Source organism: Mustela nivalis (assembly GCF_964662115.1).
Source record: "Mustela nivalis genome assembly, chromosome: X".
In the NCBI taxonomy this organism is placed as follows: domain Eukaryota; kingdom Metazoa; phylum Chordata; class Mammalia; order Carnivora; family Mustelidae; genus Mustela; species Mustela nivalis.
The window spans coordinates 109,284,507-109,297,117 of NC_139040.1; the positions used below are offsets into that span (position 1 = coordinate 109,284,507).

The window sequence follows — 12,611 nt, forward strand, 5'->3', positions numbered from 1 at the left end:
ATTGTTAATTACCTATTCTGGTTCTTTTTGTTGTTGTTGTTCTTAAATTATTCCTTATTTTATTAAAAAAAACTGATTAGTTTGAATTAGTGTCAGGATTTATTAATCCCATGGTATACTCATAAAAGTTTGTTTTTAAATCTGAAAAATAAAGATCTTGATCCTGTAATAAATAAATAAATAAAATAGAAATTATTGTCAACAGCTATATGCCAATAAGTAAAGCAATCTAAAAGAAATGGATGCATTCCTGGAAACCTATAAACTTCCAAGACTGAAACAGGAGGAAACTGACAACTTGAATAGACCAATAAGTAGTAATGAGATTGAAGGAGTGATCAAAAACCTCCCATAAAACAAGAGTCTAGGATCTAACAGATTCTTTGGAGAATTCTACCAGACATTCAAAGAAGAAATAATACCTGTTCTCCTGAAGCTGTTTCAAAAAATGCAAACACGAGGAAAACTTCCAGACTCTTTCTGTGAGGCCAGCATTACCCTGATCTCAAATCCAGGCAAAGACCCAATCAAAATGCAGAATTTCAGACCAATATTTTTTTGATAATAGCTTTGCTTTCCTTAACTTCAGAAGAAAAATACAATAAATAAAATTAACCATGGAGATGGTAAATAATCTTAATTATTAAGGGAATTTATATTATATTTCTAATTACATGTATAAGACAAAAACCAAACCTACTCCATAAAATTAATAAGGTACATATTTCCAGACTCTACATACTGGTGTCATCTTAAACATATAATGCTTACCAAAATTCATGATCAGAGTTTCATACAAAGAGTAACCACTCTGAACTCCGCATATATAAAAACTAGCGTAATTTCTGCAAAGACAAAGGGGACAAAACAGCACACCTGTATCCACAAAAACTCTTCCTTACCCAAGAGAATTTTGGAGGTAAAGTAAATGGAAGACAGAAAGTCTATCTGAAAAGGAGACTGCAGCTACCACCCTTGAGACTAATATGTTCATACCACCAGCTTGGTGCTCAAATGTGAATGTAAACACGTGAGCTCTTGCCTGCTTTTTCCACAACATTCTAATTTTACTTTTGAACTCTTTCACTGACTTTTCTCCTTAATGGTTTGAGATAGTTTCTTTCTATGTAAACTCAGTATATTTCCTCTAACCCTTCCCAGAGCAAAGCCATGCCATTTGATAAAAATAAAACAAAACCATTAAGCCCAGCAGGGAACACACAACCTAACCTAGGCATAAATGTATAACATCATTTTATTAAATGAGTGAATTGTTGCTTATCAAGCATTTAAAATTCATTAATTCAGTCAATACATATTTGTTGAGCAGAGTAAATGTCTGGCCCAGCTGGGGATAAAGCAGCGAACAAGCAAAGTGATTGCTTTTATGGAGCTTATATTTTAATGAGAGGAAATGGTAGAGGGAGGAGTATTATACAAAAAGCTTTGTACAATACCACTTCACAGACACTAGAATTGTTATTATAAAAAATGGAAAACAACAAGTTTTGGCAAAGATGTGGAAAAAATGGAACCATAGAGCATCACTAGTAGGTGTATAAAATGGTGCAGCTGCAATGGAAAACCAGCTTAGCAGTTCCTCAAAAAGTTAAAACACAGAGCTGCCATATGATCTAGCAGTTCCACTCCTAGGGATATACCTAAAAGAACTGAAAGCAAGGCCTTAAAGAGATACTTATGTATCAATGTTCATAGTAGCTTTACTTGCAATTCCAAAACATAAAAAGAACTCACAAATCTATCAGAATATGAATGGATAAACAAAAGAGACAAAAGCAAAAGAGAAGTTACCTGAGCTAGGGAAAAGAGAGGAATGGGAAGTTGCTGTTTAATGCATACAGAATTTGTCAGGAATGACAAAAAATTTCTGGAAAATGGATAGTGGGGATGGTTGCACCACACTGTGAATGTACGTAATGCCACTAAAGCATATGATCAGAAATGGTTAAAATGGTAAATTTTATGTTACGCATATTTTACTACAATAAAAAACAATGAGTTATACACTTTAAATGCATCAAACTATATGGCATGTGGATTAAATCTTAGTAAAGGCATTATTTTAAAAAAAGCTTTTATGCATTCTCTCATCTAATCTCCCTCTATGTAATCATATTTAACCCTCTTACTTTAATATCATCTCTGTATTTTGTCTCCTGTGCTTGTATCTCCAGCTCTGACCTCTCTCTGAATTCTAAACTTACATATCTAGTTGCCTATTTATCATACCTATTTGAAATCTAAAAAGTTACTTGAGACCTAAGATGCCCCACAAATAAATCTTTACTTTAGCTGCTCAAGCTAAATAGCTAGAATTTTTTTCAGAAGTTAAAGCCTCATCCCAACAAAACTAGCAGGAGGTGAATGAGAGGGTATCAGAAACTCAATAATTAAGATAAATAATATTTTAATACAATGTTTAAAAAATCAAATACAAAAAAATCTATGAGAACAATAAAGGTTCATAATTTTTTAACACTCAGCTTTATATTTATCCTATCAATGATCACTAATCGATATTTTCTTAATTTTTATTTGTATATAGGTATATATTTTGTCTTCCGTACAGTGGAAGTGCCACAAGAACAGGAGTTTCAACTGCCTTGTTCACCACTCTATCCCATTAATATGTCTGTCTTTCACCAGGCTCTCCTGCTAGCTGATGTCAAGGTTAAATTTCTCCAAGAGAGGATCTGTCGTTTGCGGTTCTGGAGTCGGGTATTCCACTTCCTCCTTCTCTTTTCCCACTCCACAGAGGGCTGGCTGTGGCTTCCTGCTGTTGCTGACCCCTGGAATGCGTCATGCCATTTCAGCTCTTCTACCATATTTATAACTTATTTTGAATATTAAATTTCCCCTATTGAAATACTTGGAATGAATTTTCTTTAACTGACTAGCTCCTGGTCAATACGGTAGTTTAGGAAACAAGTAGCTAAATGTTTTATCTACATTATACATAAATTCCTCAAAGTCTCCCATGAGGTAAAATAAAGAAGTACACAAATTATATAATTATATGCTTGCAAGTAGTACAAATAACACTGTATAAACATGGCACATTAATAAATTAATAAATTAAGACACTTTTGGATTTTCCTATCTCGGATGAAAGGTCTTTTATTGATATTCTAAAAGAAAAAAACAAAACAACAACAACAACCCAGAATTAATCAGTGAGTTAGTTTAACTTAAAGGCAGAATTACAGAGCTCCTGGGTGGCTCAGTTGGTTAAGCAACTGACCCTTGGTTTCAACCCCAAGTTGGGTTCCATGATCAATGAGCAGTCTGCTTGAAAATTCCCTCTGTCTCCCTTTGTCCCAACCCCCACTCCCATGTGCTCTCTTCCTCCCCCTCAAACAAACAAATAAATCTTAAAATATGAAGTCAGAATTAGACATTTTTGGGGAGAGAGTTTTTTATTCTATATGACATGCATATTTCACAGTTGGTTTCTTTTCAATCCATTTACATAATTTTAGTATCAATTCCAACGAAAAGTAATTTTTAAAATTTTCTGACTAGAAAGAAGAGCCATTAATCTGAGTCACCTACCATTCACTAAAAGAGAAAATGATTTAAATGCCAGCAATCTGATAACTTTCCTTGGTAAAAAAAAAAAAAAAAAAAGGCCACTTTTAGAAAAAAAAGTCTAATAATTTGTATTTCTTTATAATGTGACAATTACATTAAACATTTTGTCAACAAAAAATATAGGAATAAACTCCTTTACTCTTTGACTGCCAGAATATAATGTCACAGAGTAATGTTAGAGATATGGTTAAAAGTGTCAAAAACAGGGGCGCCTGGGTGGCTCAGTGGGTTGGGCTGCTGCCTTCGGCTCGGGTCATGATCTCAGGGTCCTGGGATTGAGCCCCGCATCAGGCTCTCTGCTCCGCAGGGAGCCTGCTTCCCTCTCTCTCTCTCTCTCTCTCTCTCTCTGCCCGCCTCTCTGCCTACTTGTGATTTCTGTCTGTCAAATAAATAAATAAAATCTTTAAAAAAAAAGTGTCAAAAACAAAACACAAATGTGTCTAATCTTTACCCAAATATGATAAAGAATACAAGAAGGAGGAGGGCAGTTGCATGGGCAGAACTCACTAATAGACTGTGTGATTATGAAGGAGTAACTAGTCTTCCTTGAACTTCAGTTACCTGATCATAAAATTATAAGGATACTTAAATTCCTAGCCTTGTGTGAAAAGCAAATAACATCCTAATGTAAACAAACTTTATAATGGACAAACAGCTATTTAACACGGACCACTGCTGTTACTATGATGTGTAGTTATGGCTTAACCCCTAGATGACTATCAGCTTGACTACAACACTTGAATCCTCTCACTCCCATTGCTATTTCACATACTCTTCATTGTTCATAATATTTCTGGCTAAATATGGAATTTATATCAAGGTCACCACTTTTTAAAAGCTTAATCTCCTTTGCAGCAGCACCTCATAAAGAGATAAATCACACAACCCTTAATATTTAATCTCCTTTTCCTACTGTGAATGTAGTCCTCCTCCATTTATGTTTTCCAGATCCAACTTTTCATTTTTATAAAAAAATTTCAATATAAATAGAACACCCTTTCTGGGAGTGAAGTCCCATACAGCTGAAATTCAGTTAAACTTGTCTCATATTATTGCCAGGAAAAGCTGCAGTTGCCATGAGACATAAAGTGGAAGGCATCCCTAGATGCAGTATCAGGGAGAGAAATAAATAAATAAAGCAGCATGAATGAGGGCTTGCCCATTATTAGCTTTGCTCTACTCTTAGTTTTTGATGGAAGAATCACCAGTGGGACTCTAGAACTAGATGGATAAATATTTGCAGATGTCAATAGCTATGTACATGGAACGATATTTTGAAATTCAGTATTTTCAGAAGTATAGGTCATATGAAAAACACTTATCCCTAGCCAGAGGATCCTCTAGAGTCATCTGTCAAACCTACTTTGCTATCAGTACTGTAAGGTTATCTCTCATATTCTTCTCATATGAAACAACTATTACAAAGAAATGAAAATAGCTTTATTGTATACATGAATTCTAGTTAAAATATCTGCTTCTTCCTTAAAAATCCATTATGATGCGGGGTGCCTGGGTAGCTCAGTGGGTTAAAGCCTCTGCCTTCAGCTCAGGTCATGATCCCAGGGTCCTGGGATCAAGTCCCACATCGGGCTCTCTGCTCCGTGGGGAGCGTGCTTCCTCCTCTCTCTCTGCCTGCCTCTCTGCCTACTTGTGATCTCTGTCTGTCAAATAAATAAATAAAATCTTTTTAAAAAATCCATTATGATGGTAGCCAGACAAATAAAACTCTTATGGAATGGAGGAGTTCAATCCCATTATATTCAGTTTTATCAAGATGCAGGGCCTTCCCAAATTATTCTTCATACACACAGGAACAATATCATAACAATTAACTGGATATCTTTTACTTAAGTGTTTTCTTGAAGCTACAATTTATACAACAGCACTGTAATCATTCCCACTCTCAAAACCCTTCCACTCACTAGTCTATTAAATACAATTGTAATTGACTACCTTGGTGGCTAATTTGAAAAAGCTGTTACATTGCTTCTGGCTCCTGGTTTTCTTTACTAATATGGATTTATATCAAATCCAAATTATATGAAGTATTGCTGCCTATTTTGACATTGAAGTTACTGATGTCTTTATTTACCATTTATTATGTCTATAATGTATAAAGCACATAACATGAATAAGTCATTAATTTAAATTGTGACTTTGGGTGTGTTAGTTTCTCATTTGTCAAATAAAAGTCTACATGAAGGCTTACATCCTTTTCTGAAATTCCAAAATAGCATTACTGATAATATCATTATGCATGTTATATTTACCTGACCCATTTAGTGCATTATTAAGAGATTTTAGAGAGGCAGTCTTGGTGTGCACATTTGTGTACTGTACGTCTACCTATAACTTACCTCTTCACCTGCACTAATACAAATCTTTCAGTGGCATTTTAAACTATTCTCATTTTTTCAACACAAGTTCATCTCTTTCTCTACTATGGCTTGAATTTTCTCTCCATTATGTCTCAAAAAATGTTACTAGTGTTACCAAAAATCTCTTGGCTTTCAATCATTATCTGGCTTGAGTACAATATGACATTGAAGACTATTTATGTCCAGTCATCTTGAGATTTTATTAGAAGGTCTTTTCCTATTTTTCCTTTTGTGCCACTATTCACTCAGTTCTTTGCAGTTAAATGCCAGAATTTCCCTAGATTTTTGTCCTTGCTATTCATTTCCTCTTGAGTGCTCTTATGTTGCAAAGTGCAATGTCGCACTTAAAAAATTTAAAATTAAGTTCATTTTTAATGAGCATATACTAATAGTGGAAAATTTCTACCTATGAGCCTCAGTCACCCTGAAGTTAAATCTTGGGGCAAACCCTATTACCAGGTTCTTTGTTATCCATAGGATTTGGTCCAATTAACACCCTCAACAGTAAGGGTTGTCTGTTTCCCCACACCATTAGCTAACAAGATAAGCTATAAAGTATGTTCATCTTTGGTAATGAAATAGGTAAAAATAGGACTTTTATTAAAATAAAAAATTCTTAACTTATAATTCTCTTATTTGTGAGGTTGAATGTCTTTTCATATACTTAAGTAGTATTTGTATTCCTTCTTTTGTGAACTGTCATTTTGACCCCCCCCCCTTTTTTTCCTCTTAGGTTAGTGATCTTATTTTTATTAATTTGTAGACAGCCTTGAGGCCAAATTTTGAGGTGGCAAATACTGAGAAACAATTTGAGGACAGGTAGATTAGACCATAGTTACTGAGGTATCAAAAGAAAGGAGCACAGAAAGAGCACAGGACCAGAGGTGGTCAACCCTTCTTGGGAAGAGAGTGAGATACCTTTGAGAGGAAATGTTTCCTTTGAAGACTTAATGGTGAAGGTGAGGGAGGAAGCTGACTATAAATAAAGGGCTCTAGTGAACCAAGATTGGGTCAAAGAATCAGAAGAAACCAGACTTGTGAAAAAGTGTTCCATTTGTTAAAAACTACCACCACCACAAACAACAACAATAAAAATAATAAGATCCACATGTCATGACAGCGAAAAAGGTCGTCTTGAAATATGGAATCAGGTAACCATGGGATCTCCCGGTTCTACTCAGTTCAAAGTATCTTCTATTGCTTGTTCAGGGGTAAAAGCCAGAAAAATGATAATCAGTTCAGCAAATAACAGTTGTAAAACACATGTGCACATATGCACATCCACACTCACACAAAGCAGAGGAAAATTTCACCTTGACACCCCAACAGGAATTTTATATGTAAACAAGTGATTGTGCATCATAGTTCCAGACTTCAAGTTATATTACAGAGCTGTAGTAATCAAAACAGTATGGTATTGGCACAAAAACAGACACAAAGACCAATAGAACAGAATAGAAAACACAAACAATCCAGAAATGAACCCAAAACTATATGGTCAATTAATCTTTAACAAAACAGGAAATAATGTCCAATAGAAAAAAGGGTCTTTTCAACAAGTGGTGTTGGAAAAACTGGAAAGCAGCAAGCAAAATAATAAAATTAGACCACTTTCTTACACCATACACAAAAATAATCCAAAATGGATTAAAGGCCTAAATGTGAGACCTGAAACCATTGAAATCCTAGAAGAGAACACAGCAGTAACTGTTTTGCCATTGGCTATAGAAACTTCTTTCTAGTATGTCTCCTGAGGCAAAGGAAACAAACACAAAAATAAATTATTGGGACTATATTAAAATAAAAAGCTTCTGCATAGTGACTGAAACAATCAATACAACCAAAAGGCAACCCACTGAAGGAGAAAAGATATTTGTAAATGATATATCTGATAAGGTGTTAGTAATCAAAATACATCAAGAACTTAGATAAATTGACACCACCCAAAACAAATAATCTAATTTAAAAATGGACAGAAGAAATGAACATACATTTCTCCAAAAACAATATCCAGATGGCCAACAGACACATGAAAAGATGCTCAATATCACTCATCATCAGGGAAATGCAAATCAAAACTACAATGAGGGGGCACCTGGGTGGCTCAGTGGGTTAAGGCCTCTGCCTTCGGCTCAGGTCATGATCCCAGGGTCCTGGGACCAAGCCCCACATTAAGGTCTCTGCTCAGTGGGGAGCCTGGTTTCCCCTCTCTCTCTGCCTGGCTCTCTGCCTTTTTGTGATCTCTGTCTGTCAAATAAATAAATAAAATCTTAAAAAAAAAAAACTACAATGAGAGATTACCTCTCACACCTGTCAGAAGGGCTAGAATCAAAAACACAAGAAACAACAGGTGTTGATGAGGATGTGGAGAATGAGGAACCCTCTTGTACTGTTGGTGGAAATGCAAATAGGTGCAGCCACTGTGAAAAGCAGTAAAGAGGTTTCGTAAAAAGTTAAAAACAGAACTACCTTAGGATCCAGTAATTGCACTACTGGGTTTTTACCGCCCCTCCCCAAAATACAAAACTACTAATTCAAAAGGATACATGGACCCGTATGTTTTTAGCAGCATTACACACACACACACACACACACATACACACACGTATATATACACATATACATATATATACACACACACGCACAATGGAACATATATACAGACACACACACACACACAGTGGAATATTATTTGACCATAAAAAAGAATGAAATCTTGTCATTTAAAATGACATGGAAGAAGCTGGAGACTATAATGCTAAGTAAATAAGTCAGGCAGAGAAAGACAAATACTATATGATTTCACTTATTTGGAGAATTTAAGAAACAAAACAAATGAGCAAGGCGAAGAGAGAGTGAGATAAGTCAAGAAACAGATTCTTAATTATAGAGGACAATTTAATGGTTATTAGAGGGGAGAGAAGTGGGAGGATGGGTTGAAAAGTTGATGGGCATTAAGGAGGCCACTTGTTATGATGACCACTGGGTGATGTATGGAATGGTTGAATCACTATATTGTACACCTGGAACTAATATAACACTGTATGTTAACTGTATCAAAAATAAAATAAAATGAAGTAAAATAAAATTAAAAATATAATCCCTCCAAACTTCCAGAGAAGGCCAAGTCACTTACAAAAAAGAAAACACAAAGCACAACAGAGTAACATTCCCAAGAATCTAAAGGAAAGGACAGAATATGAGCCAAGATTTTATTACCAGCAAAATTTTAAGCATTAGAAAAAGAATCTCAGGAAACATCGTATACATAAATGCTTCCTAAAAATAGAGAATGAAAAACTTTTACAATGTAAGAATGGAGAAAGATTTAGAGAAATTTTGGTAGTGAGCATACATAATTGATGATCTGGTACTAAAATAAAGGAAGTATTAAGTATTACAGTTATAAGAATAATATGTAAACATTATTTTCTCCGAAGAAGTAGAGATAACATAACTAAAAAATGCAAAGAGAAGAGAGAAAGGAATATAGAGTAACCTGATTCATTAACATATACATGAGAATTAAAATATTGTAAACTGACATCATAGAAAAATCAAAGTAAGGAAAGAAGAATACTAAGATGATTGATTACATAAAGGCATAAGTATAAAGACAACTGGTGGAAACAACAAAAATGACCCCAAAATATAAAACAGTATGGCAGAGCTGCAGGATTTTCTTATAGGAAGGATATTGGTTGGTTTTGAATTCTATTTCAAATATTTTCTGTCAGTTTGCCATTTATCATTTAATTTTATCTTGATTGACATGGAGAGAGTTTTTTTTTATTTCTCTCTAATAATTACATCAATCCTTTTATACCCTCTGGATTTGGGGACTTTTAGAAAGTCTTTCTGTACTCTGTAATTATATTCATTTTAAAATTTTTCACTATTTTCTTCCAGTAGTTTTATAGTTTCATCATTGATTAATTTATTTTTACAGAAATGTTAAGACAGAAAAAAGTATTTTTTTCAGTTTCCTTTTTTACAAACAAGACTGAGTGAAAACATTATCTTTTCTCCACTGACATGTGATGCCACATTTACTGTGTGTCAAACTCCTGCATATTTTGGGAATTACATCTTAGATATCGAACTGTTCAACTTACTTCTCTTGATATTTATACAACAAACACACTGTTTAATACAATATAACATCTGGTAAGGCAAATCTCTTGCCATTACTTATTTTTTTAATTAAGTATTTTATTTTAATTCCAGTATAATCAACATAAAGTGTTATATCATTTTCCAGTGTACAATATAGTGATTCAACAATTCTATACATTCACTGCTCAGGGCTCATCATAAATGTACTCTTTAATTTCCATCACCTGTTTCACTCATCCCCTGACACATTTCCAAAACAACTTCTTCACCATTCTTGTGTATTTATTTTTCCATGACTGGTTCTAATGGGGCATCTTCATGAGTTGTCAATTTTGTTTCAAAATAAGTAATTTAATGTTTTACATTTGTAAAAACAAAAACAAAAACAAAAAAACCCCACAAAATTTGCATATAAGATGATGTCCAGATGGGCAACTACAACCAAAATTTCTGTCAATGTTTTTAGATGCTCCTGTTTTTAATGTTAGTTTCATGAAAAAAGTGGAAAGAGGTTAAGCTTCACAGTCAGGGATTTGGATTTGTATCCCGCCTCAACTGCTTACCATTTTATAACCTTGAGCCTATTACTTCAGTTGGTTGAATGTCATTTGAAAAAAAAAAAAATGTCTGCTTGGTAAAGTTCCTGGAGCATTAGATAAATTTTATTTTGAGTAGCTTTTTAAGATGAATGACTCATGGTGGGAACTCTTTGGAAAATAATTTCAAATGGGTAACATTCTCATCTGCAGCTCTAGTCTAGATTTCTCTCCTTACTTCAGAAAATCCATGACTTGAATCCTTTTGTCTGATAACTTTCTATTCATTCTTTAAGAAAGCTCAGCTATCATCTCCTTTAGGAATAGTTTTTTTTTTTTTTTTTCCACTTCTCCATGTTTAGAACTTCTTTTATCACTCTGCCCACAAGTCTATAAATTGTGGTGTATTCTATTTATCTGATTATCTGTTTGCCTCACCAGGGCAATTGTTAACTCCTACATGGCAAGTCACTTGTCACTGATACTATTGTCTCAATTCTAGCATATTAGTTTCCTCATAATTCATTCTCAAAGTAGCTGTTGGTTGAACACACATTTTCTATGCGGAAAGGAGAGCACATAGGATATATTTTTATTTGTAATTTTTTTTTACTCTTTATGAGAACAAAGGAGGGAAAGGATGGCACTGAATCACTTTCTATAAAAGGTTGTTGTTATTATCCTGTTAAACTGCACTGACTGGACACAGACGTCTTGCCCTACTTCCAACAGGAAGTGCAGGCACCACAACAGGAAGTACAGACCACTGAAAACCACACCGCCAAGGAGGCAGAAGGTGCAGCCTGAGGTAGCGCGCAAGCGCACAGAAGCCTCTATAGTTTGACCCCTTCGCATTGACTTCCGGCTTAACCAAGGGCAACGACGGAAGGCGAGGTGAGGCAAGGCCCAGCGCAGTGGTGGCAGCCTGTATAGATACAGGTATTTTTCAGAGACTTGCAAGAATTCTGTGTATTGCTTTCTTGTTAGTGGGTTTCTTGGTGTCAATTTTGAAGTTAAGCTGGTGGTTCCACTGTGGAGTTGCGGAGCTTTCAAGACTATATTGACCCGAAGGGCGGGGCTTTTTTCCTACTCTGCCAGGCATTTGCATTTTCTCTTCTTTGGGGGCCCCTTTTGTACCACGATGCAACAGGCTTTAGAACGAGCTTTGGACCGTGCAGACTATGTCATCGCAGGTGCCCAGCAGAGGCCTCCTAAAAGGAAAGTCTCGTCGAGTGGGGAAGCCTCTCTCTATGAGAAGCTTTACGACATCTATGTGGAAGAATGTGGGAGAGAGCCTGAGGCTCCGGAGGAGCTAAGAAGCAACGTGAACTTGCTAGAGAAGCTCGTGAGGAGAGAGTCGTTGCCGTGTTTAGTGGTCAACCTATACCCAGGAAAAGAGGGATATTCGCTGATGCTCGAAGAGAAACATGGAGCGTGTTCAGAGACTATTCGGCTGCCTTATGAAGAAGGGGAATTTCTTGAATATCTGGATGCTGAAGAATTACCTCCTGTTCTGCTGGACCTCCTGGAAAAATCTGAGGTGAACTTCTTCCACTGCGGGTGTGTCATAGCGCAGGTGCGGGACTACAGGCAGTGCAGCGGTGGGGAACCTCCGGGCTACCAGAGCAGGCACATTCTCCTGCGCCCGACCATGCAGACGTTAGCCTGCGATGTGCAGTCCATAACCAGCGATGGCCAGGAATGGACCCAGGAAGACAAACTGTCGCTTGAGAGCCAGCTGATCTTGGCTACTGCTGAGCCCCTGTGTCTGGATCCTTCTATATCCGTAGCCTGCACTGCAAATAGGCTGCTCTATAACAAGCAAAAGATGAACACTCGGCCGATGAAAAGGAGCTTCAAGAGGTACTCTGCACCCTCTCTGAATCAGCACTGGGAGCTGTCTCATTCTCCACCTCCTCCTGAGCTGACAGTATTGACTTCTTGCAAAAAAAGCAAAGAAAGTAAAACA

The 12,611-nt window shown here is 36.0% G+C and overlaps 1 protein-coding gene across 1 annotated transcript in view; it reads right to left on the minus strand.

The window, feature by feature from the left end:
• IL1RAPL1 (interleukin 1 receptor accessory protein like 1) overlaps window positions 1–12,611 on the minus strand; it is a 1,316,605-nt gene that overhangs the window by 635,414 nt on the left and 668,580 nt on the right. The window lies entirely within an intron of this gene.